The sequence below is a fragment of the Ranitomeya variabilis genome, chromosome 2 (genome assembly GCF_051348905.1).
Source record: "Ranitomeya variabilis isolate aRanVar5 chromosome 2, aRanVar5.hap1, whole genome shotgun sequence".
Taxonomy (NCBI): Eukaryota; Metazoa; Chordata; class Amphibia; order Anura; family Dendrobatidae; genus Ranitomeya; species Ranitomeya variabilis.
In genome coordinates, this window is record NC_135233.1 from 1100664956 (window position 1) to 1100691782 (window position 26827).

General features: G+C 44.8%; 1 pseudogene; it reads right to left on the minus strand.

The window, feature by feature from the left end:
• Window positions 1-12368: 12368 nt before the first annotated feature.
• Window positions 12369-22308, minus strand: LOC143804080 (fucolectin-4 pseudogene; annotated as a pseudogene).
• Window positions 22309-26827: the final 4519 nt, after the last annotated feature.

Here is a 26827-nt window from a genome sequence, read left to right on the forward strand (position 1 = left end):
TTTCTGGCCATTTTAAAAGTTTAATGGAACCAACAAATGTAATGCTCCAGATTCTCAACTAGCTCAAAGGAAGGTCAGGTTTATAGGTTCTCTAATCAGCCAAACTGTTTTCAGCTGTGCTAACATAGTTGCCCAAGAGTTTTCAAGGGTATTTTAAACCATCCATTAGCATTCTTACACAGTTAGCAAAAACAAAGAACCATAAGAACACTGGAGTGATGGTTGTTGGAAATGGGTCTCTATACACTTATGAAGATATTGCATCACAAACCAGACGTTTGCAGCTAGAATAGTCATTTACCACATTAACAATGTAGAGAGTGTATTCCTGAATCATTTAATGTTAGCTTCATTGGAAAAAAACTGTGCTTTTCTTTCAAAAATAAGGAAATTACTAAGTGACCCTAAACTTTTGAATGATAGCGTAGATGTCAGTGACACACACACACACACACAAATATATATATATATATATATATATATATATATATATATATATATATATATATATATATATATATATATATATATATATAATATAGTACAGACCAAAAGTTTGGACACACCTGATTTAAAGATTTTTCTGTCTTTTCATGACTATGAAAATTGTACATTCACACCGAAGGCATCAAAACTATGAATTAACACATGTGGAATTATATACTTAACAAAAAAGTGTGAAACAACTGAAATTATGTCTTATATTCTAGGTTCTTCAAAGTAGCCACCTTTTGCTTTGATAACTGCTTTGCACACTCTTGGCATTCTCTTGATGAGCTTCAAGAGGTAGTCACTGGGAATGGTCTTCCAACAATCTTGAAGGAGTTCCCAGAGATGCTTAGCACTTGTTGGCCCTTTTTCCCTCACTCTGCGGTCCAGCTCACCCCAAACCATCTCGATTGGGTTCAGGTCTGGTGACTGTGGAGGCCAGGTCATCTGGCGTAGCACCCCATCACTCTCCTTCTTGGTCAAATAGCCCTTACACAGCCTGGAGGTCTGTTTGGGGTCATTGTCCTGTTGGAAAATAAATGATGGTCCAACTAAACGCAAACCGGATGGATTAGCATGCCGCTGCAAGATGCTGTGGTAGCCATGCTGGTTCAGTATGCCTTCAATTTTGAATAAATCCCCAACAGTGTCACCAGCAAAGCACCCCCCCACACCATCACACCTCCTCCTCCATGCTTCACGGTGGGAATCAGGCATGTAGAGTCCATCCGTTCACCTTTTCTGCGTCGCACAAAGACATGGTGGTTGGAACCAAAGATCTCAAATTTGGACTCAACAGACCAAAGCACAGATTTCCACTGGTCTAATGTCCATTCCTTGTATTCTTTAGCCCAAACACGTCTCTTCTGCTTGTTGCCTGTCCTTAGCAGTGGCTTCCTAGCAGCTATTTTACCATGAAGACCTGCTGCACAAAGTCTCCTCTTAACAGTTATTGTAGAGATGTGTCTGCTGCTAGAACTCTGAGCAACATTGACCTGGTCTCTAATCTGAGCTGCTGTCAACCTGCGATTTCTGAGGCTGGTGATTCGGATAAACGTATCCTCAGAAGCAGAGGTGACTCTTGGTCTTCCTTTCCTGGGGCGGCCCTCATGTGAGCCAGTTTCTTTGTAGCTCTTGATGGATTTGCCACTGTACTTGGGGATACTTTCAAAGTTTTCCCAATTTTTCGGACTGACTGACCTTCATTTCTTAAAGTAATGATGGCCACTCGTTTCTCTTTACTTAGCTGCTTTTTTCTTGCCATAATACAAAATACAAATTCTAACAGTCTATTCAGTAGAACTATCAGCTGTGTATCCACCAGACTTCTGCACAACACAACTGATGGTCCCAACCCCATTTATAAGGCAAGAAATCCCACTTATTAAACCTGACAGGGCACACCTGTGAAGTTATAACCATTCCCGGTGACTACCTCTTGAAGCTCATCAAGAGAATGCCAAGAGTGTGCAAAGCAGTCATCAAAGCAAAAGCTGGCTACTATGAAGAACCTAGAATATAAGACATAATTTCAGTTGTTTCACACTTTTTTGTTAAGTACAGTATATAATTCCGCATGTGTTAATTCATAGTTTTGATGCCTTCAGTGAGAATGTACAATTTTCATAGTCATGAAAATGCTGAAAATCTTTAAATGAGGTGTGTCCAAACTTTTGGTCTGTACTGTATATATATTACGTAGATAGATAGAAGAAAAGCCAGCAATTCATCTTCCGTGTTCTGCAAATGGAATATATAGATATATAGATGTCAGTGACAAATACAATTAGTACAGTGTGTGTGCAGCTTACTGTACATGTATTAATAAAAGATTTTCTGAAAAAAATGGCGTGTGCTCCCACACAATTTTCGTAACCAGCAGAGGGCAGATGTTTATAGCCTGGAAGGGGGTAATACCCATGGAGCTTACCAGGCTATTAATACCCCCAATACACCATTAGCACCCTATTAATACCCCCAAAAAATGATGTAGGGTCCCCCTATAATTTATAACCAGCAATGGCTATGCAGATGGCTGTGGGCTGATATTAATAGCCTAGGAAGGGGCCATGGATACTGCTCCCCCAGGCTAAAAATATCATGTCTCAGCCGCCCCAGAAAATGCGCAACTCTAAGAAGCACCAATTCTTGCACTTAGCCTCACTCTTCCCACTTGCCCTGTACCGGTGTAAGAGGTTAAAAAGCAAACAATAGTACTCCTCATCAGTCTGCAGAGATGCTTTTAATCCATTTGTCCCACGACGGGTCCAGCTCTGCTGCATCTAGATGGCAGGCTGCATGATGCGACCTTTTAGCTCAGTGTCTCTCTGTGAACTCCAATTACCTATCCCCTGAGGAAGGAATCTTTCCGAAACGCGCGTCGGGGTGGGCTGTGGACGGTGCGAGGCTTGGAATTTGCATTTATGGTATGTTCTCCAGCAATTTTCCTATTATTGATCATTTAGTAATACAGAGTGTTAGGTATCGAGTTGGGTCTCGAACCATGTCTGCTGCGGTCTCCCATTCTACATTGGCCGCAGTGGAGCCTGCTCAGCGGAGACGTCGGTCCCAGTGTCTGGCTCAGCCTGATACTGTGCAAAGGGTTACTGCTACCTTTCCAGGCTCTGCCTTTCTAGCCAACACTGGTCAGCGGCGAGCAGGCTTTTCTGGGACTAAGTCCTGCTTTGCACACACTGAGCATGCCCATGGGAGGACATCTCATTGGAGGTCAGGGGTCACACGCTCAGGCCCTGTAGCAGCTCCTATTGGTCCTCCAGGAAGGTCCCGAAGAGCTTCAACTATAAAAGGTTTGCATGGCAGCACGGCCATGCGCTAGTATCAAATGTGTTTGGCTTATGCCAGTGGATACTATACCACTCTATACATATGTGGTGTGAGTCTGTGGCGCTGGGACTGTACACTCAGGCAGGCAGTTAGCGTCAGTGGGGGCAATTAGCCGTTGGCTTGCTTGCAAGCACAACCCTAGTTAGTGTAATAGTTTTGAGTACAGCGTGACTCTGTGAGGCAACAGAGATCGCTTTCAGTTCACACGGGGTGAAGCTAAACCCACGTATGAGCTCAGAGTTTATCCGCCATTATTTGCAGCAGATATCTCTGCATGGTGGACCTTGGGCTACGAACGCACCTTGTAGCTAACTATCTATACTCGGTGCGTTCCGCTAGCCCTAACACTGAGATAGCGCACATGTTATATACAATAGTTCTTTTGATAGTTGTGATGCGTACTGACTAGTGATGAGCGACGTCACGGCGCTCTGATTGGTCCGTAGCGGTCGCGTGACGTCATCTAAGGCCCTTCAAGCGCGCATTCTTAGGTACAACGGCTCCCGGTTACGGCGGTAAAGTCCAAGGGCCGCCGGAGAGGTGAGTATATCCCTATTTTTTATTTTAATTCTTTCTTTTACACATTGATATTAATCCCGATACCGATTCCCGATACCACAAAAGTATCGGATCTCGGTATCGGAATTCCGATACCCGATACTTGCGGTATCGGAATGCTCAACACTACTCATCACTAGTACTGACCCATTTTGACCTATGATACTACTGGTGGTGGTGTCCTAACATTCATTACCAACACCAACTCTTCGTCCTGTTGACTAGCCCCTGTCTATGTGCTGCTCTGTTGCGTGATTAACTCTCGCTATGCCTTTTTATCTGTTTGATATTTAATAAAGATATATTTTTTATTCCTTCACTTGGACTATAAAACTGTTTTTAGGTGCTTAGTTTGTCTGTTCTACATAACGTCTAGTTGGCTGTATTAACGCCTTGAGTCCTTGTCCTCACACTGACTTGCAACTTTGCAAATCCACCTCATCATTTTTTTGCGATCCTACAAGGCTGTGTCCCCCAGACCATCAATGACTGAAGATAATGTGGTGAAAATTTCAGACCTACCAATTGTGTAGTTCTCTGGTGTATGAGATATTGAGCTTCACGGTGCTGGGCTGTGAACGCCGGTCCAAGTAGAGGACATCTAGCTCTCATATTACCCTAATATAATAATCACCTTCTGATAGTTTGGTCAGACACGTGCACATTAGTAGCCACTGGAGGTCTAATTGCAGTGCAAGACTCTGCCTGTTCCGTTTCATAATTTGTGCAGATACCGAGCATGTTCCTGCACTGGTGTCCTTCTCTGGCCCTGTATAGACACTAAGAATGAAAAAATATACGGTTTCAGAAGAGCCCATCTATGTTATACTCTGAATTCCCTCAAATTCTGAGGCACCAGAGAAGAAAACAATAATGAGGTAGATGATGCAACATTTTGGTGATAATAAGCAAGCCAGAAATACAAATAATAAAAATTCAGCCCTGGCAAACTCTGGGGGTGCCCTTGAATTTTCTGGAATTTATATTGCTTTGGGCTTTGTGCGGGGTACTTCCGAGCCAGCATGGAGTAACCATTGGTGCACGAGAATCGCTCACTGGATTCAGTATGTTATACTCTTGGTTCTAGTACTGGATATATGTAAAAAGCTTCATTCTGGTGCTGTACCCACATTATGATCTTGGTTCTAAAGCTGCTTTTACGTTCTGACGTTTGTTCTAGTACTGTATTTATATTATGAAGTTTGTTCTTATACTCTATGTTATGCTCTTCCTTCTAGAACTATAATAATGTTATAAACTTAGAATTGGCGCTGTATTTATGTTATGAGCTTGGTTCTGGTGTTGTATTCTTGTACTGATGGTGGTTTTGGTGCTGAATTCATATACTGATATTGGTTGTAGTGCTACTGTATATTCATTTACTTATGACTATTCTGGTGCGGTATTCATGTACTGATGTTGGTTTGGGTGATGTATTCATGTTATTATCTTTGTTCTTTTACTGTATTTGATGAGCTTTGTTCTGTTGCTTTATTTATGCTATGAGCTTTGCTTTAGTGCTGTTTCTTTATTATGACCTTTTTCTGATCCCGTATTTATGTTATGATCTTGGTTCTGGTAATATATGTTATACTCTTGATTCTACTATTGCATTTATGTTATGAGCTTGGTTCTAGTGCTGTATCCATATTAGGATCTGGTTATAGTGCTGTATTTATGCTATAAGTTTGATTCTAGTACTATATCTATGTTAAGAGCTAGGTTATTTTACTGTATGCTCTTAGTCCTAGTACTGTTATTATTTACTGATTGTAGTTTTGATGCTTTATTCATGCACTAATATTGGTTCTGGTGCTATATGTGCTTATGACTGTTAAGGTGCTGTATTAATGTACTGGTGTTTAGTTTGCTGCTGTATTTATGTTAATATCTTTGTTTTTGTACTGTTTTGATATTAGTAGTTTGGGACGTGTACCTTTTATATTGAGCTTGGGTCTGGTACTTTATTTATGTAATGAGCTTGCTTATGGTGCTGTATCTTTGCTATGAGCTTGATTTTGATGCTGATTATATTCTGAGCTTGTTTCAGGTGCAATATTTGTGTTCTAACATTTGTTCTGGTGCTATATTTACTGTATGTTATGAGCTTATTTCTAGTACCGTATTTATGTCAAGAACTTGCTTCTTCCATTTTACTTATGTTATGATTTTGGTTCCGGTGCTATGTTTGAGTAGGAGCTTGCTTATGTTACTCCGTTTATGTTATGGGTTTGGTTCTGGTACTGTATGTTATGATCATCTTTCTGGTGATACATTTATCTTATGATATTTCTCTTGTGTTGTTTTCATGTGTTGCTACTGATTACCATCAATCTGTCCCTCAATCTTGAAGCGGACAGTAAAACGTTCATGCTGGTTATCTAAGGACTGTTACAATATTTACTGTCACAACTGTTTCTCCCCCTCCTACATTTTGATAGTTCTGCTTAATGTCGCCTGTCTTATTTACTTCCCTATTCTATGTCCTTTTGTGCGTAAATACGTGACTTTTCAGATTTTGTATAATTCTATGCACGAATATGAGACCTGAGTAGTCTTGAAAGTTGATATTTATTACCTCCTTTTCATTTAGCCATTAAAAGATATCAACCACAGAGGACTTTCATATCAATTCTAGCTGCCATGTCTGTCTGTAACTGCGACATCAACAATTGAGGAGAAGAACAGTTTAAAAAATTGTAAAAAAAAAAGAAAGTCCTGCTCTGGTCTAGTCATAGGCTTTGGTCTGATCACTGGTGGGGTCTTCACTGGGCCATCTTTGACATCTTCTGTAGCCCGTCATCTTCACCGTAACCTGCACTGACTAGGTTACTATGTCATGACGTTGAGTCCTTGTCACCTCAGGAGTCAGCAGAGATCCTGGAAGGTGTCAGAGATGGCCCACTGAAGACCACACCATGACCAGTCCATAGACGACAACCAGACTGTCACGGGAAGCCTAGGTGGGCAAGAGCTAATAACTCGGGCCCCTGCAATTTCCCTCAGACTAGGGAAATCCTGACTGACCCTCTCCTAGAGTTTACACTGATGGTGTGCATGTCTAGGCCTCCAACCTCACCCTATCTCCTGTTTCAACCCTAGGCTGAAACAACCACCCACCACCCAGTGAAGAGATCATACACCAATACCCACAGTTGGCACAGACAAGGATAACTGAAAATATGAACCAAACCGCAGTCACTCAGGAATACACTATAAATGCACAGGGCAAAACAAATACAAATATAGGAAGGCGTAAATAAGACAAAGGGAAATACCCCACCAGATACGATACTCCAACTCCTAGCTCACCACTCCAGACCGAGATAACCAAGCACTAGACAGAAGCTATAATCGGCAACGCCCAATGTTCAGAAGAACTATTTAAAGGCAGTGGGCTTGGCCCAGCTTCCAATCCGAGCACCAGCTAAATTAACCCCGGACCAGCTAGACAAAATCTAGCCGACGCCACTGAGCGCCGGCATAGTGGACAAAAGCGGAACTACCGCTGTCTGTCAAACGCCCTAGTATGAACAGCGTCCGACATGACATTACCCCGCCTTCTACGAGGGACCCCAGGGCCCTCACAACTTATAGGACCCGGCTTGTCCGGATGGCGGCGGTGAAACATACTGACCAGCCGATCCGCATGAACGTCCGAGGCTGGTACCCAGGACCTCTCCTCAGGCCCATAACCACGCCAGTGTACCAAGTACTGTAAAGTGCGACGCACTATACAAGAGTCAACCACCTTGGAGACTTCAAATTCCAGATTACCATCCACCAATACTGGAGGAGGCATAGGTGTCGCGTCCACAAGACCCACTGTCTTTTTTAGCAATGATCTGTGGAACAGGTTGTGTATCTTATACACCGTAGGAAGCTCCAATCGGTACGCTACTGGGTTAATGACGGCGGCGACCCTAAATGGACCAATAAACCTTGGACCCAATTTAAGGGATGGTATCTTGAGTCTTATGTTTTTTGTGGATAACCACACCCAGTCATCCACACTCAGGTCCGGACCTGGCACACGCCTACTGTCAGCCACACGTTTGTACCTAGCACCCACACTCAACAGGCACTGTTTAACTCTCCTCCAGACTGACGACAATTGTGCTCCTAACTGGTCTTCCTCCAGGACGCCGGAAGAGCCCCTCTGACTCAAAGTACAAAATTGAGGATGTAGCCCTTAAACACAAAAAAATGGAGACTCCCCAGATGACTCCTGGCGGTGATTATTGATGGCAAACTCAGCCAAAGGAAGGAACGTCGACCACTCCTCCTGGTTATCAGAGACAAAGCAGTGTAAGTACTGTTCCAAATTTTGGTTCATACGCTTGGTCTGACCATTTGACTGAGGATGAAATGCAGAAGAATGAGACAACTTGATCCCCAGCCGTGAGCAAAATGCTTTCCAAAATTTTGCCACAAACTGAGAACCCCTATCAGACATGATGTCAGACGGAACCCCATGAAGTCTGACCACCTCCTGCACAAATACCTGAGCCAGAGTCTTAGCGTTAGGCAACGAAGGCAAAGACACAAAGTGCGACATTTTTGAAAACCGATCAACAATCACCAAGATGACCGTGTTCCCAGCTGAGGAGGGCAAATCAGTGATGAAATCCATGGAGATTTCCGTCCATGGCTTACTAGGTACCTCAAGAGGAAGTAGTGTGCCAACAGGATGGGAGCGGGGCGTCTTAGCCCTAGCGCACGTGGTGCAAGCCGACACGTATGAGACCACATCCTGTCGGATCTTGGGCCACCAAAACCGACGTGACACCAACTCCAAGGTACCTCTAACCCCTGGGTGGCCAGCCAGGACAGCATCATGCTGCTCCGCCAAGACATTTAAGCGGAGATGAAGCGGTACAAAAGATTTGTTGATGGGAAGCTCAGGTGGTACCTTCTCCTGGGCCTCGGCAATCTCAGCCTCAACCTCAGTAGTGAGAGCCGAAACCACAACACCCTTTTGGAGGATGGGTACTGGATCCTCCCGAGGTTCTCCCCCTGGAAAACACCTGGACAGAGCATATGCCTTAGTGTTTTTAGACCCCGGTCTGTAAGTGACAACAAAGTTGAACCGCGTGAAAAACAATGCCCAGCGAGCCTGCCTGGGGGACAGATGCTTGGCTGACTCCAAATAAAGCAAATTCTTATGGTCGGTAATAACAGTAACCTGATGACCCGACCCCTCCAAGAAGTGTCGCCATTCCTCAAAGGCCAACTTGATTGCCAACAACTCCCTGTTGCCGATATCGTAGTTACGTTCGGCGGGCGAGTTTCTTGGAAAAATAGGCGCATGGACGCAAATCACTCAAAGATGAGCCTTGAGATAGTACCGCCCCAACACCAACCTCAGACGCATCGACTTCCACAACAAAGGGTTTTGATACGTCTGGCTGCACGAGAATGGGGGCTGAAACAAAACTGTTCTTAAGAAATTCAAATGCGTGCACAGCAGCCTCAGGCCAAACGGAGAAATTGGTACCCTTTTTAGTCATGTCAGTTAGCGGTTTAGCAATGATGGAAAAATCTTTGATAAACTTCCTATAGTAGTTAGAAAACCCCAGGAACCGCTGAAGTGCTTTCAGGTTATCAGGACGTTCCCAATGCAGCACCGCTTGCACCTTAGCGGCGTCCATTTTAAAACCAGAAGCAGACACAATATAACCCAAGAAAGGCAACTCCTGAACCGAAAATACACATTTCTCAAGTTTTGCATAGAGCTTATTCTCTCTGAGAAGCTGTAACACCTGCCTGACATGATCTAAATGAGTATCACGGTCGCAAGAATATATGAGAATGTCATCTAGGTACACGATAACGAATTTCCCCAAAACATGCGAGAACACATCATTGATGAAATGTTGGAACACTGCAGGTGCGTTAGTCAACCCAAATGGCGTCACCAAATTTTCAAAATGACCCTCAGGGGTATTAAAAGCCATCTTCCACCCATCACCTTGACGGACTCTTATGAGGTTGTACGCCCCCCTGAGGTCAAGCTTCGTAAACCACTTAGCACCTGCCACCTGGTTGAACAAATCTGGTATCAGAGGCATAGGGTATGGATCACGAACCGTAATCTGGTTTAACTCCCTGAAATTCAGACACGGGCGTAGTCCGCCATCTTTCTTCTTCACGAAGAAGAACCCTGCTGCCACAGGCGAGGATGACGGCCTGATGTGCCCTTTGCTCAAACTTTCAGCAATGTAATCCTTTAATGCTTGTCTCTCCGGACCGGAGATGTTAAACATCCTTGCTTTAGGCAATTTGGCCCCTGGTTTAAACCTGATAGTACAGTTATAGGGGCGATGTGGTGGCAACTCTGAACAACCCTTCTCAGAGAACACATCCACAAAATCCAGAAGTGACTCAGGAACGCTTGAAGTCACAGCAGAAACACATGTGGCCAGGCAATTCTCCTGGCAGAATTCACTCCACTGAATTATGTCCTGAGTTTTCCAGTCAATAGCCGGGTTGTACATAGACAACCATGGGAAACCCAAAACCACCTGAGCAGGAAGATTCCTGAGCACCTTACATGTAACCTGCTCGGAATGTAGAACCCCAATGTGGAGTTTCACCTCAGCCACAAATTCAGTAATCTCCCCCCGAGAGAGAGGAGCAGCATTGATGGTGACCACACGGATAGGGTGAGGCAGTTTTTCGATCTTAAAACCAGCAGTGCGCGCAAACTCCTCATCAATGAGATTTGTGGCAGAACCACTATCCACAAAAACAGTAATTGGCAGCTCACTGCCAGCGATAATAACCTTAGCAGGGAGCATGCATTGAGAAACCACCATGGAGGATATATATAAGCTCAGATTGGCCTCTTCCACACCTTCTGAGCTTAGAAGTTTTCCGCCGTTGCGTTTTTCTTAGACAGCAGAGGACAAATGTTAACAAAATGACCAGTTTTACCGCAGTAAAAACAGACAGAAGGGCTTTTTTAACCCTTCCAGAAACCCCATGAATAAACTGACTCCGCAGCGCTGGATCATTCCACTGTGTGTCGACCGCCCAGCGGCGAAATTCAGAACAGTAATCCTCTGCAACTCACTCCCCCTGGCGAATAGTGCGTATCTTAGATTCTGCTAGAGCCATTCTGTCAGGCTCATCATAAATGTTTCCAAGAGAAGAAAAAAAACTCTCCACAGAGTCAAATGCAGCAGAATCAGATGGCAAAGAAAACGCCCACGCTTGGGGATCCCCGTTTAATAATGACAACACCAGGCCCACATGCTGAGCCTCACTACCCGAGGAGATCGGGCGCATACTGAAATATAGTTTGCAAGCTTCACGAAAAGAAACAAATTTACTGCGTTCCCCAGCAAACTTTTCAGGCAAAGGAAACTTAGGCTCAGCAACTCTACCTGTCGCTCCAGCTTGCACATTAGATACTGCTAGTCCCTGTTGCTGCACTGCCCCCCTCAACTCAGTGACCTGTAGGGACAGCGCCTCCAACTGGCGGGTTAAGGAAGTCATGGGATCCATGACAAAAAAAAAAAAAAAAAAGAAACCCTTTTTTTTTTTTTTCAAGGCCGATTAGAATGTCACGGGAAGCCTAGGTGGGCAAGAGCTAATAACCTGGGCCCCTGCAATTTCCCTCAGACTAGGGAAATCCTGACTGACCCTCTCCTAGAGTTTACACTGATGGTGTGCATGTCTAGGCCTCCACCCTCACCCTATCTCCTGTTTCAACCCTAGTCTGAAACTACCACCCACCACCCAGTGAAGAGATCATACACCAATACCCACAGTTGGCACAAACAAGGATAACTGAAAATATGAACCAAGCCGCAGTCACTCAGGAATACACTATAAATGCACAGGGCAAAACAAATACAAATATAGGAAGGCGTAAATAAGACAAAGGGAAATACACCACCAGATACGATACTCCAACTCTTAGCTCACCACTCCAGACCGAGATAACCAAGCACTAGACAGAAGCTATAATCGGCGACGCCCAATGTTCAGAAGAACTATATAAAGGCAGTGGGCGTGACCCAGCTTCCAATCCGAGCACCATCTAAATTAACCCCGGACCAGCTAGACAAAATCTAGCCGACGCCACTGAGCGCATAGTGGACAAAAGCGGAATTACCGCTGTCTGTCGAACGCCCTGGTATTAACAGCGTCCGACATGACACAGACTAGGAATACAAGTGAAGGAAGTGGGAGCATTATTATATTCTCGACCCCTTTGAATTCTGTAAAATGACAGTTCTCCTTATGATGGATTCAAGTTAATCAAATTACAATAAATTTGGATTCTGGCAAATTAATTTTTTTGTAAAATTTGAGGTGAATTAAATTTGCTGAAAATTGAGCTGAAATATCACATGTAAACATGAATTTCACTTTTCCATCATTTGGCACGCTGTCACCTTCCCTTCCTCGGAGACAATAGAGACTCAGGGTATTGTTTTTACCACTTTATTGTACTTTTCATTCCTTTTTCATTTGTCACATATCGGTGACGCGTTCTCAGGAACTCCAAAGACCTGAACTTCACAGAATTGAAGATATTGATGTTTCCCTGGTAAAATGATGTTCACATAGCGGCCGATCATCCCATTACACTGGAAGGTTTGGGTGGCACCAGTGAACACGGCATTAATCTCAGCACAACTAAAAATAAGAATAAAAACAAAGACTTCAAAAACTCCAAAAACAATCAGTTCCAACCCTACAACTATGACCGTTTATGTACCACTTGTACCAGGGCTACCAGGAGTGCTAACTGAGCTTTGCAAGGGTTCCCCTTTAGTTTACCCCCAAAAGTTACTGGTGGTAACGATGATCTGAAGGACTTTCATGTACATAGTAAAGATATGGTATTTGCATAAAATATTTGATGGTGGAAATTAGATGTGGAGAGTATTTCTTGGGTGTCCTGTCCTAGAACTCTGTCCTACAAAGTGAGAAGTCCAAGACATTCTCGTCCAGCTTTCCACATTTCATGCCCTAAGACCCATTCTTGGACAGATTTGGGGGGCACAGACTCAATATAAAACCTATCTTAGTTGTTGTAAATGTGGACAACAGCTGGGGGGTTGTCCAACACAAAAATGGAACTTGTCTAGAGATGATACAATTAAGAACTTTACGACTTTTTACAACTTATCCCCAAACTACACTTTTATTAGGGTTAAGTAACACTTGGGTCATCTCTTCAACCTCATTATGGACAAATTCCTTTATTTTCAAGCCAAGCCAAAGCCCGGTCAGTGGCACAGAATTGAGAGGTTTATGAATTGTGACAATCTCTCTAAATAGAACATTGGTTGTCAGGTCCCAACTGTACACACCAAACCAATATGGACTCATATTTCAAAACTCTTGAAATCACATGTTAATTTTCACATTTATCTACCAAACTGAGGAACGAAACCATCTCAGTTTACATGGAAGACCTTCACCCTAGGACCAGAATTGCTCCATTGTTCTCTAAACTTAAAAACATTCACCTTGGTTTATTAGTTCCATTGTTGTCTTCTGAGTTTCCCACAAGAATAAGGCCACCACTCAGCATATCTCCACAGCAGTCTCCTCTGTTAGTGATTGTGATGTACGAGATGTTGTGAGGCTCCACTAAGTCCACCCACCACCAAGGAGAATCCTCGAGGTTAGTACTGGAACATGACCCATACCTATAGAACGAGTTTAGGTTTCCATCAATGGCATTAATAGCACTGCCGAGGTAGTCCCAATCAATGCTGTAGAATAGTGAGGACTGTGTGGCTTGGCCTCGAAGGGCAACATTTTTAACTGTGGATTGCAAAAACAGAAAAAAATCAGACATGCAGATAAAATGATTTATTTTTACACTTGATTTACTATTAATTAGTGTCACTCTATACTGATTTTATAGTGACCATCAATGTATTAATCCCAAATGTACAGAAAGTGATCAAATCTGTGCGCCACCAATCCCAACTATGAGCCCCAACCAATCCCAACCTTGCACCACTGACCAGTCTCAACTTTGCACTATCAACCAATCCCAACTGTGAACTACTGACCTATCCCAACTATGCACCCCCAACCAATCTCAAGCTTGCACCCCTGACCAATCCCAACCTTGTACCACTGATCAATCCCAACTATGCACTCCTGAGTCCTGACCAGTCCCAACCTAACACCATCGACCAATCCCAACTTTGCACTATGGACCAATCAAAACTGCACACCAGCAACCACTCCCAACTTTGCAACACCAACCAATCCCAACTGTACTTCACCAACCAATCCCAGCAGAAACTTACTGATCAATCCCAACTGTAAATCACCGACCAATCCCAACTATGCACTCCTGATCAACCCTAACCCTGCACTACCGACAAGTCCCAACTCTGCAACACTGACCAATCCCAACTGTACACTACCAACCAATTCCAACTGTACACCAACAATCAATCCCAACTGTACACCAACAACCAATCCCAACTGTACACCATCGAACAATCCCAACTGTATACTACCAACTAATCCCAACTGTCCACCACAGACCAATCCCAACTGTATACTACCAACCAATCCCAACTGTACTCCACTGACCAATCACAACTGTACACCACCGACCAATCCCATCTGTATACTACCAACCAATCCCAACTGTATAATACCAATGAATCCCAACTGTACATTACTGACCAATCTCAACTGTATACTACCAACCAATCCCAACTGTACTCCACTGACCAATCACAACTGTACACCACCGACCAATCCCATCTGTATACTACCAACCAATCCCAACTGTATAATACCAATGAATCCTAACTGTACATTACTGACCAATCCCAACTGTATACTACCAACAATTCCAACTCTATACCACTGACCAATCCCAACTGTATACTACCAACCAATCCCACCTGTACAGCACTGACCAATCCCAACCGTACACCAACAACCAATTCCAACTGTATACCACCGATCAATCCCAACTGTACACCACTGACCAATTCCAACTGTACACCACCAACCAATTCCAACTGTACACCACCGACCAATCCCAACTGTACACCACTGAACAATCCCAACTGTACACCACTGACCAATCCCAACTGTACACCACCGACCAATCCCAATTATACACCACTAACCATCCCGAATGTACACCACCGAAGAAATCACCACTGTAAACCACTAACCAATCCCAACTGTACACCACTGACCAATCCCAACTGTGCACCACTGACCAATCTCAACTATACACTACTGACCAATACCAAATGTACATCACTGACCAATCCCAACTGTACACTACCAACCAATCCCAACTGTACACCACCAACCAATCCTAACTGTACACCACCAACCAATCCTAACTGTACACCACGACGAATTTCAACTGTACACCACTGACCAATTCCAACCGAACACAACCGACCAATCCCAACTGCACATCACTGACCAATCCCAACTCTACACCACTAACCAATCCCAACTGCACACCACCGACTAATCCCAACTGTACACCACTGACAAATCCCAACTGTATAATACTAACCAATCCCAACTGTACACCACTGACCAATCCAATCTGTATACTACCAACCAATCCCAACTGTATACTACCAACGAATCCCAACTGTACATTACTGAACAATCCCAAATGTATACTACCAACAATCCCAAATGTACCCCACTGACCAATTCCAACCATACACAACCGACCAATCCTAACTGCACATCACTGACGAATCCCAACTGTACACCACTAACCAATCTAAACTGCACACCACCGACCAATCCCAACTGTACACCACTAACCAATTCCAACTGCACACCATCGACCAATCCCAACTGTACACCACCAACCAATTCCAACTGTACACCAACGACCAATCCCAACTGTACACTACCAACCAATTCCAACTGTACACTAACAACCAATTCCGACAGTACACCAACAACCAATCCCAAATGTACACCACCAACCAATCCCAACTGTACACCACTGACCAATCCCAACTGTATGCTACCAACCAATCCCAACTGTACATCACTGACCAATCCCAACTGCACACCACCGATCAATCCCCACTGTACACTACCGACCAATCCCATCTGTACACCACTAACCAATTCAAACTGCACTCAGCCGACCAATCCCAAATGTACACCACCAACCAATCCCAACTGTACATTACCAACCAATTCCAACTGTACACCCCTGACCAATCCCAATTGTACACGACCGGCCAATACAACTGTACATCACTGACCAATCCCAACTGTGAACTACCGACTAAACCAAACTGTACACCAACAACCAATCCCAACTGTGCACCAACAACCAATCCCAACTGAACACCACCGAAGAAATCCCAACTGTATACTACCAACCAATCCCAACTGTACACCACAGACCAATCTCAACTGTACACTACCAACCAATCCCAACTGTACACCACTGACAAATCCCAACTGTATACTACTAACCAATCCCAACTGTACAACACCGACCAATCAGAACTGTATACTGCCAACCAATCCCAAATGTACACCACTGACCAATCCCAAGTGTACACTAGCGACCAATTCCTACTGTGCACCACCGACCAATCCCAACTGTATACCACTGACCAATCCCAACTGTCCACCACTGACCAATCCTCACTGTACACTACAGACCAATCCCAACTGTACACCACTAACCAATCCCAATTTTACACCACCGACCAATCCCAACTATACACCACTGACCAATCCTAACTGTACACCACCGAAGAAATCCCCACTGTACACCACTAACCAATCATAACTGTACACCAATGACCAATCCCAACTGTACACCCCTGAACAATCCCAACTGTACACCATCGAACAATCCCAACTGTACACCACCGACCAATCCCAACTGTACACCACTCGCCAATCCAAACTCTACACTACCGACCAATTCGAACTGTACACAACTAACCAATCCTAACTGTTCCCCAATGACCAATCCCAACTGTACACTACCAACCAATTCCTACTGGACACCACTGACCAATTCCAACCGTACACCACCGACCAATCCCAACTGCACATCACTGACCAATCCCAACTGTACACCACTAACCAATCCCAACTGCACACCACCGACCTATCCCAACTGTACACCACAAACCAATTCCAACTGCACACCACCTACCAATCCCAACTGTACAACACCAACCAATTCCAACTGTACACCAATGACCAATCCCAACTGTACACTACCAACCAATTCCAACTGTACACCACTGACCAATCCCAACTGTACACTACCAACCAATTCCAACTGTACACCAACAACCAATCCCAACTGTACACCAACGACAATCCCAACTGTACATTACCAACCAATCCCAACTGTACACCACTGACCAATCCCAATTGTACAGCACCAACCAATCCCAAATGTACACCACCAACCAATTCCAACTGTTCACCACTGACCAATCCTAACTTTACACCACAGACCACTCCCAACTGTACCCCACTGACCATTCCCAACTGTGCACTACCGACCAACCACAACTGTACACCAACAACCAATCCCAACTGTACAACAACCAATCCCAACTGTACACCATCGAAGAAATCCCAACTGTATACTACCAACCAATCCCAACTGTACACCACAGACCAATCCCAACTGTACATCACAGACCAATCCCAACTGTATACTACCAACCAATTCCAAATGAACACCACTGACCAATCCCAACTGCATACTACTAACCAATCCCAAGTGTACACCACCGACCAATCCCAACTGTATACTACCAACGAATCCCAACTGTACACCACTGACAAATCCCAACTGTATACTACTAACCAATCCCAACTGTACACCACCACTGACCAATCTCAACTATATACTACCAACCAATTCCAAATGTACACCACTGACCAATCCCTACTGTACACCACTGACCAATCTCCACTGTACACTACCGACCAATCCCAAGTGTACACCACTAACCAATCCCAACTGTACACCACTGACCAATCCCAACTGTACACTAACGACCCATTCCAACTGTGCACCACCGACCAATCCCAACTGTATACCACAGACCAATCCCAACTGTACACCACCGACCAATCCCCACTGTGCACTACAGACCAAACCCAACTACAACACTGACCAACCCCAACTGTACACCACTGACCAATCCCAACTGTACACTACTGACCAATCCCAACGGTACACTACCAATCAATTCCAACTGCACACCACTAACCAATCCCAACTTTACACCACCGACCAATCCCAACTATACACCACTGACCAATCCTAACTGTACACCACCGAAGAAATCTCCACTGTACACCAACGACCAATCCCAACTGTACACTACCAACCAATTCCAACTGTACACCCCTGACCAATCCCAACTGTACACCAACAACCAATTCCAACTGTACACCCACGACCAATCCCTACTGTACATTACCAACCAATCCTAACTGTACACCAATGACCAATCCCAACTGTACACTACCAACCAATTCCAACTGTACACCACTGACTAATTCCAACCATACACCACCGACCAATCCCAACTGCACATCACTGACCAATCCCAACTGTACATCACTAACCAATCCCAATTGCACACCACCGACTAATCCCAACTGTACACCACTAACCAATCCCAATTGTACACTACCAACCAATTCCAATTGTACACCACTGACCAATCCCAACTGTACACTACCAATCAATTCCAACTGTACACCAACGACCAATCCCAAATGTACACCACCAACCAATCCCAACTGTACATTACCAACCAATTCCAACTGTACAACACTGACCAATCCCAATTGTACACCACCGACCATTCCCAAATGTGCACCACCAACCAATTCCAACTGTTCACCACTGACCAATCCCAACTATACACCACCGACCACTCCCAACTGTACACCACTGACCAATCCCAACTGTGCACTACCGACCAACGAATACTGTACACTCACAACCAATCCCAACTGTACAGCAACCAATCCCAACTGTACACCTCCAAAGAAATCCCAACTGTATACTACCAACCAATCCCAATTGTACACCACAGACCAATCCCAACTGTATGCTACCAACCAATCCCAACTGAACACCACTGACCAATCCCAACTGTATACTACTAACCAATCCCAACTGTACACCACCAACCAATCCCAACTGTATATTACCAACCAATCCCAACTGTATACCGCTGACCAATCCCAACTGTACACCACTAACCAATCCCAACTGTACACCACTGACCAATCCCAACTGTACACTAGCGACTCATTCCAACTGTGCACCATTGACTAATCCCAACTGTACAGCACCGACCAATCCCCACTGTACGCTACAGACCAATCCCAACTGTAGACCACTAACCAATACCAACTGTACACCACTGACCAACCCCAACTGTACACCACTGACCAATCCCAACTGTACACTACTGACCAATCCCAACTGTACACCACTGACCAATCCCAACTGTATACTACCAACCAATCCCAACTGAACACCACTGACCAATCCCAACTGTATACTACCAACCAATCCCAACTGTACACCGCTGAACAATCCCAACTGTACACCACTGACCAATCCCAACTGTACACCACTAACCAATCCCAACTTTACACCACCGACCAATTCCAACTGCACACCACCGACCAATCCCAACTGTACACCACTAACCAATCCCAACTTTACACCACCGACCAATCCCAACTGCACACTACCGAACAATCCCCACTGTACACTACCGACCAATCCCAACTGTACACCACTAACCAAACCCAACTGTACACCACTGACCAATCCCAACTGTATACCAATGACCAATCCCAACTGTGCAGCACCGACCAATCCCCACTCTATGCTACAGACCAATCCCAACTGTAGACCACTAACCAATACCAACGGTACACCATTGACGAACCCTAACTGTACACTACTGACCAATCCCAACTGTACACCACTGACCTATCCCAACTGTACACCACAGACCAAGCCCAACTGTACACTACCAACCAATCCCAACTATACACCACTGACCAATCCCATCTGTAGACTCCGACCAATTCCAACTGCACACCACTGAGCAATCCCATCTGTACCCCACAGAAGAAATCCAAGCTGTACACCACTAACCAATGCCAACTGTACGCCACTGACCAATCCCAACTGTATACTACCAACCAATCCCAACTGTACACCGCTGAACAATCCCAACTGTACACCACTGACCAATCCCAACTGTACACCACTAACCAATCCCAACTTTACACCACCGACCAATTCCAACTGCACACCACCGACCAATCCCAACTGTACACCACTAACCAATCCCAACTTTACACCACCGACCAATCCCAACTGCACACTACCGAACAATCCCCACTGTACACTACCGACCAATCCCAACTGTACACCACTAACCAAACCCAACTGTAGACCACTAACCAATACCAACGGTACACCATTGACGAACCCTAACTGTACACTACTGACCAATCCCAACTGTACACCACTGACCTATCCCAACTGTACACTACTGACCAATTCCAGCTGTATACCACAGACCAATCCCAACTGTACACCACAGACCAAGCCCAACTGTACACTACCAACCAATCCCAACTATACACCACTGACCAATCCCATCTGTAGACTCCGACCAATTCCAACTGCACACCACTGAGCAATCCCATCTGTACCCCACAGAAGAAATCCAAGCTGTACACCACTAACCAATGCCAACTGTACGCCACTGACCAATCCCAACTGTTCCCCATTGACCAATCCCAACTGTACACCACCGACCAATCCCAACTGTACACCGCCGACTAATCCCAACTGTACACCACCGACCAATCTCTACTGTACACCGCCGACTAATCCCAACTGTACACTACCAACCAATCCCAACTGTACACCACTAACCAATCCCAACTGTACACCACCGACCAATCCCAACTGCACACCACTGACTAATCCCAACTGTACACTACTGACCAATCCCAACTGTACACCAATGACCAATGCCAACTGTACACCACTAGCCAATCCCAACTTTACACCACCGAACAAATCCCCACTATACACCACCGAAGAAATCCCCACTGTACACCACCAACCAATCCTAACTGTACACCACTGACCAATCCCAACTGTACACCACCGACTAATCCCAACTGCACACCACCGACCAATCCCAACTGTACACTACCAAGCAATTCCAACTGTACACCACCAACCAATCCCAACTGTACACCGCCGTCCAATCCCAACAATGCAATATCAACCTATCCGAACTGTACACCACTCACCAATCCCAACTTTACACCCCCAACCAGTCCCTACTGTACGCCCCCCACTAATCTCATGTATTTGGCCACCACTTATCTGTCTTCTTATGGAAATGACCTTGTTGGTTGGACGCCTGGATTCCCTCTAGTTAGTGGTGTGGAGAGATGTGCTTCTCTCTTCTATTATCTGCTGCTGTGGGGTCTTCAACGTGGTGGGCAGGCTGCCCCCTGGAATCTTACCCTTCTTCCCTCCCTATAATGTGACTTTCCTAATCCTGCCACTACTGCTGATTGGTCTGCTGGGACCCGCGTTTTGCTATTGTGTCTCCGTATGGCGCTATTATTTGGGCACTTGTAGTAATTAGACACCATATGGCCATATGTGCACTGTATGGTCATACACAGTATAGGACAATGCTAGCCAAAAATCCCGCACAGGTCACTGCCCAAGATAAGGCCAGTCCTGCCTGTGATGCCCCCGGTGTGTGCTATCAAATGCCCCAAAACAAGAAAATGTGACAAGTGTTAAACGTATCTGCAGGTCTATCATCTTTACATAATTACTATGTTGATAAATTATTCGCCATTCTCAAGATCTATGCTTGCTGTCAATGTATAGAAAACATTCCTGACATGAAACTATTCCAGGCTTGTAATATACTAAAAACAGCAGAAGACCCCACATCCCTAGGAAGCAGCAGCCAATATGTGCCGGATGCATCTGCGGAGAATGTTGTGCTGCCTACCTGCTGGTTTTGGTGTACATTGCTGAGCAGCAGCGCAAAAATATTGTGCCCTCCGCTTATCAAAAAGGATTGTTCAGGCATTAAAGAGATTGTCCAGGAATAGAGAAAAAAACGGATTGAGTCTGGTATACGGATAATTGAGGTAGAGCTGCAGTACCAGACACAGCCCATAAATCAGAGTGGCGCTGTTTGTGAAAAGAGATCTTAAGATTTTCTTATCTTAATTCTAGATATGACGGATCGCATTGTCTTATATCTGCCATTTACTAATAAAAGTCATTTACTCACTGGTCTGAGCAGTAATTCCAGTCATCAGCCAAACGAGGGCGATAGTGAACTGAGGAGTCATATTGAGACACGGACAGCGGGAATATGAGCAACCTGGACACAATGCAGAGATTTACTGGCGGAATGATATCACATATTGCAAACAATGGAGAATTCTCTTTTTGTTAAAGAGCATTCCCTAGAAATAAACTGATTATTGATCATCTTTCTCCAGGGCCCCAGCCATTACCGGTAATCTGTGCGAGAACCCAGCGGTTTTCCTGCAGCACCCCCACAGGCCAGATGGAGCACTGCACAATACCAGATCTGTCCTGCTTTTTGTTTCCTTAGTGGACAGAGAATAGAAATGAGGACGTTTATCAGCTACTACAATTCTTTATGATTTTTCGTAGTTATTATTGCATGGTGGACTCCGGGCTCCGAATCGGTGGTCCTGAACCTCCACTAGCTACTCACAGTACCCTCATAGTATGATAGTACTAGGCACAGCACAGTAGGTCACAGCTTTGGGGGAACGTAGATGTAACGGTAACGGTATGGGTCAGGGGTCCTCGGCTTAGGAACAGATGAAAAGGTCACTTTCATGCTCCATCTTCGAGAGCGCACCGCTCCCCTGCCTTCTGGCTTCCTTCATGATAGGGAGCAGTGCGCTCCTGAAGATTGACAGTTTCATCCAGCAGCATGGTCCAACCGCTGGTCTGAACTGTGCACCATCCCAAAGACACTAAAACGGCCCAGACCCTGCGTTCTCCAACGATCTGGCCAGTGCTAACAAGACGTCATTGGAAAGAGCCTGCAAGCACTGCCCATGCTCAGCCACCGCTGCTAGATTGCAGGAATGGTCAGTAACTTAGTCAAAGTATCTCTCCTTCCTGTTACATTACAGGAAGTGGTAACATAATTTGTGACTGACCTGGACACTTCAGTGCGCGGGACAGTCTTCCTGTATTGGTTCTTCTCTGATTACACTCTTTCTGCCCGCAGCGGGGATTAAATAGTTGGAGGAACGGCAATCTGAGTACAATCTCTACCCAATGAGTTTGTGATAAGACTTTGATAGCAAGACAAATATTAACCTGGCATAAAACATTAATCGTATCATTAGCTTGTATTTTATTTCCGTCCTGCCTCCAATTACACAGAAAAATGATTTGTTTGCGGGCAGAATCGGGCACATTGATGAGCGTTTTTGCATCATCTCCAGTGTGAGAGCCATCGCTATAGAATTACAGTGCTAGATGACACTGCGAGAAAAACTGGTACTCGTGGGAAGAGATTGGTGAAGCTCAGGATGTGGTGGTGTCTGGTGTAAGACGTGTTCCTGTGTCCAGCCGGGAGAAGGACAGAGATGAGCGTGGTGCAGAGCACTAGGAGAGGCAGGGGAAGTGCACACATTGTGCCCCAGAGAAGAGTAAGGTTGGACACTAAAGATGAGTAACTCTGGCAAAGTTTGATTGCCCATATTGGCTTCAGATGTTGGATTTGAGTCAAATGTCTTCAAATTGCAAATTGTAAAAAAAAAAAAATTATTTTGCTGTAAGATCCCTAAACAGAGGTGTTGAAACATATATACTTAATTCTCCCCTCATCGATTCTGACACTGCCTGATCCTTTGTTGGCTCGCTTCCTCCCACCAGTTTTAGTCTTCTCTTCCATCTTCAGTGCCTCCCGCGTTCACTAGAGTTTGCACAATTTCATGAGCTCACTATACGGCTAGTTAGCGCAGGAGGTGCCAAGAGTGAAAAGGAAAGAGAAGACCAGAGCCAGCGGAAAGCCAGGTAATGGCTAATTTTGTGCTGGTTCAGCTTCATCTCATGAAACCTGGAACCAGAGAACGATAGACCCTGGTGGGCCTCTTATACAGTTGGGGTCGTTGGACAACCTTCCATTAGAATGATCATCACAAGGATACAAGTACATGTTGGTCATCTTTTACGAACTCACTAAGTTTGAGATGGCGGACTCCACCAAAGACCAGATAGCAGATGCTGTAGTTGAAAAGCTATGGAAGAACTTCATGGGTCTCCAGCCCAACAACATTTAGAACAATGACATAGTTACCACGTACAGTGACTGAAGAGCTGTGCGAGCTCTGCCAGATACAGACATCTCATGGCACTTTCAAGGGCCTGTGTTCTGCCTTCCTCCACGTAGGATGCTGTGTGGATTCCAACATACGGCTAAACCTTCATCCACATCCTGTTGTGAATTCTGTTTGTGGGCTCCCCCGGTGGTGTTTGATGGTAGTGCCTCTTGTGTGCTTTCTGCTATCTCTGCTCACCTGTTGCCACCCATTAGGGGAGTTTCCTATTTAAGGCTGCTTGGCTGTTAGTCCTATGCCGGCCAACAATGTATCAGTAGCATTCTGTTGCATTCTCCTGCCTCAAGTTCCTGTTCAGCTAAGTTGAATTTTGTTTTGAGTTTATGCTAACTTCTTGTCCAGATTGCAGTAATGTGTCTCGCTGCAGCTGGAAGCTCTTGTGGACAGAAATTGCCACTCCAAGTGGCATGAGTTGTCACTGGAGTTTAAAGTAATTTCTGGATGGTGTTTTTGAGTAGTGTTTTAAGTTGACCGTGAAGTAACACTTTCCTGTCCTTCTGCTATCTAGAAAGCGGACCTCTCTATGCTAAACCTGCTGTTCATCCTACGTATGTCATTTCCTCTGAACTCACCGTCAATATCTGTGGGGGGCTGCTATCTCCTTTTGGGGTACATCTCTGGAGGTAAGACAGGCCTGTATATTCCTCTGATAGGGGTAGTTAGATCTCCGGCTGGCGCGTGGTGTCTAGGGCATCGTAGGAACACTCCCCGGCTGCTTCCAGTGTTGTGTGAGGTTCAGGTCACGGTCAACTTTAGTTTCCATCACCCGAGAGCTAGTCCGTTTTGTTATTTTTTATTTCCTTGCCATTGGGAAATCATGACAGTTTGGCCGGCCAGATGTGTTAAAACCATGCACTAATGCAGGAAAGGATAAGAAAAGTTTTTTCCTCTATTGTGTTTGAAACTGCTCCTTAGTTTGCTCATTTGTACTTCTTGCTTAAACTGCAGTCTTCAGCCTTTTTTTTTTTTTTTTCCTCTCCTCTTAATCTCTGAATGGCTTTGGTTACACCTGTTTGAATCATGGATCCACAGAGTCTGGTTGCAGGTTTGAATAACCTTGCTACAAAGGTTCAGAACTTACAAGATTTTGTTTTACGTGCTCCAATGTCTGAACCTAAGATCCCTATGCCTGAATATTTTACCGGAGACAGATCCCGTTTTTTGAATTTCAAAGAGAATTGTAAATTGTTTTTGTCTCTGAGATCTCACTCCGCTGGTGATCCTGCACAACAGGTTAAAATTGTTATTTCTCTGCTGCGGGGTGACCCACAAAATTGGGCATTTGCATTGTCGCCAGGGGATCCTGCGTTGCTAAGTGTGGATGCGTTTTTTCTGGCTTTGGGGTTGCTTTATGAAGAACCTAATTTAGAGATTTTGGCTGAGAAGGCTTTAATAGCCCTTTCCCAAGGGCAAGACGAAGCTGAGATATACTGCCAAAAATTTCGTAAATGGTCGGTGCTTACTAAATGGAATGAGTGCGCTCTAGCAGCGAATTTCCGAGAGGGTCTCTCTGATGCCGTGAAGGATGTCATGGTGGGGTTCCCTGTGCCTACAGGTCTGAATGATGCCATGAAAATGGCTATCCAGATTGATCGGCGTTTGCGGGAACGCAAACCTGTGCACCATTTGGCGGTATCTTCTGAGCAAAAACCTATGCACCATTTGGCGGTATCTTCTGAGCAAAAACCTGTGCACCATTTGGCGGTGACCTCTGAAGAGGCACCAGAGCATATGCAATGTGATAGTGTTCTGTCTAGAGGCGAACGACAGAATTACAGGCGTAAAAATGGGTTGTGCTTCTACTGTGGGGATCCAGCTCATGTTATATCAGCATGCTCTAAACGCATAAAAAAGGTTGATAAAAAGGTTGATAAATCTTTTTCTATGGGTACCTTGCAGTCTAAATTTATTTTGTCCGTGACATTGATTTGTACATTATCATCTGTTACCGTGGATGCTTATGTGGATTCTGGCGCCGCTCTGAGTCTCATGGATTGGTCCTTTGCCAAGCGTTGTGGTTTTGATTTAGAGCCTCTGGAAGTTCCTATACCCCTAAAGGGGATTGATTCTACACCTTTGGCTAGCAATAAACCACAATACTGGACACAAGTGACTATGCATCTTACCCCAGACCACCAAGAGATTATTCGTTTCCTTGTGTTATACAATTTACATGATGTTTTAGTGCTTGGATTACCATGGTTACAAATTCATAATCCAGTCTTGGACTGGAGATCAATGTCTGTGTTGAGCTGGGGATGTCGGGGGATTCATGGGAATGCTCCTTTGGTTCCCATTTCTTCATCTACTCCCTCTGAGATCCCAGCATTTCTGTCAGATTTTCATGATGTCTTCCAGGAGCCTAAAATTGATTCTCTCCCTCCTCACAGAGAGTGTGACTGCGCAATTGAGTTGATTCCCGGTAGTAAATTTCCTAAAGGTCGTCTGTTTAATTTGTCTGTACCTGAACATGCTGCTA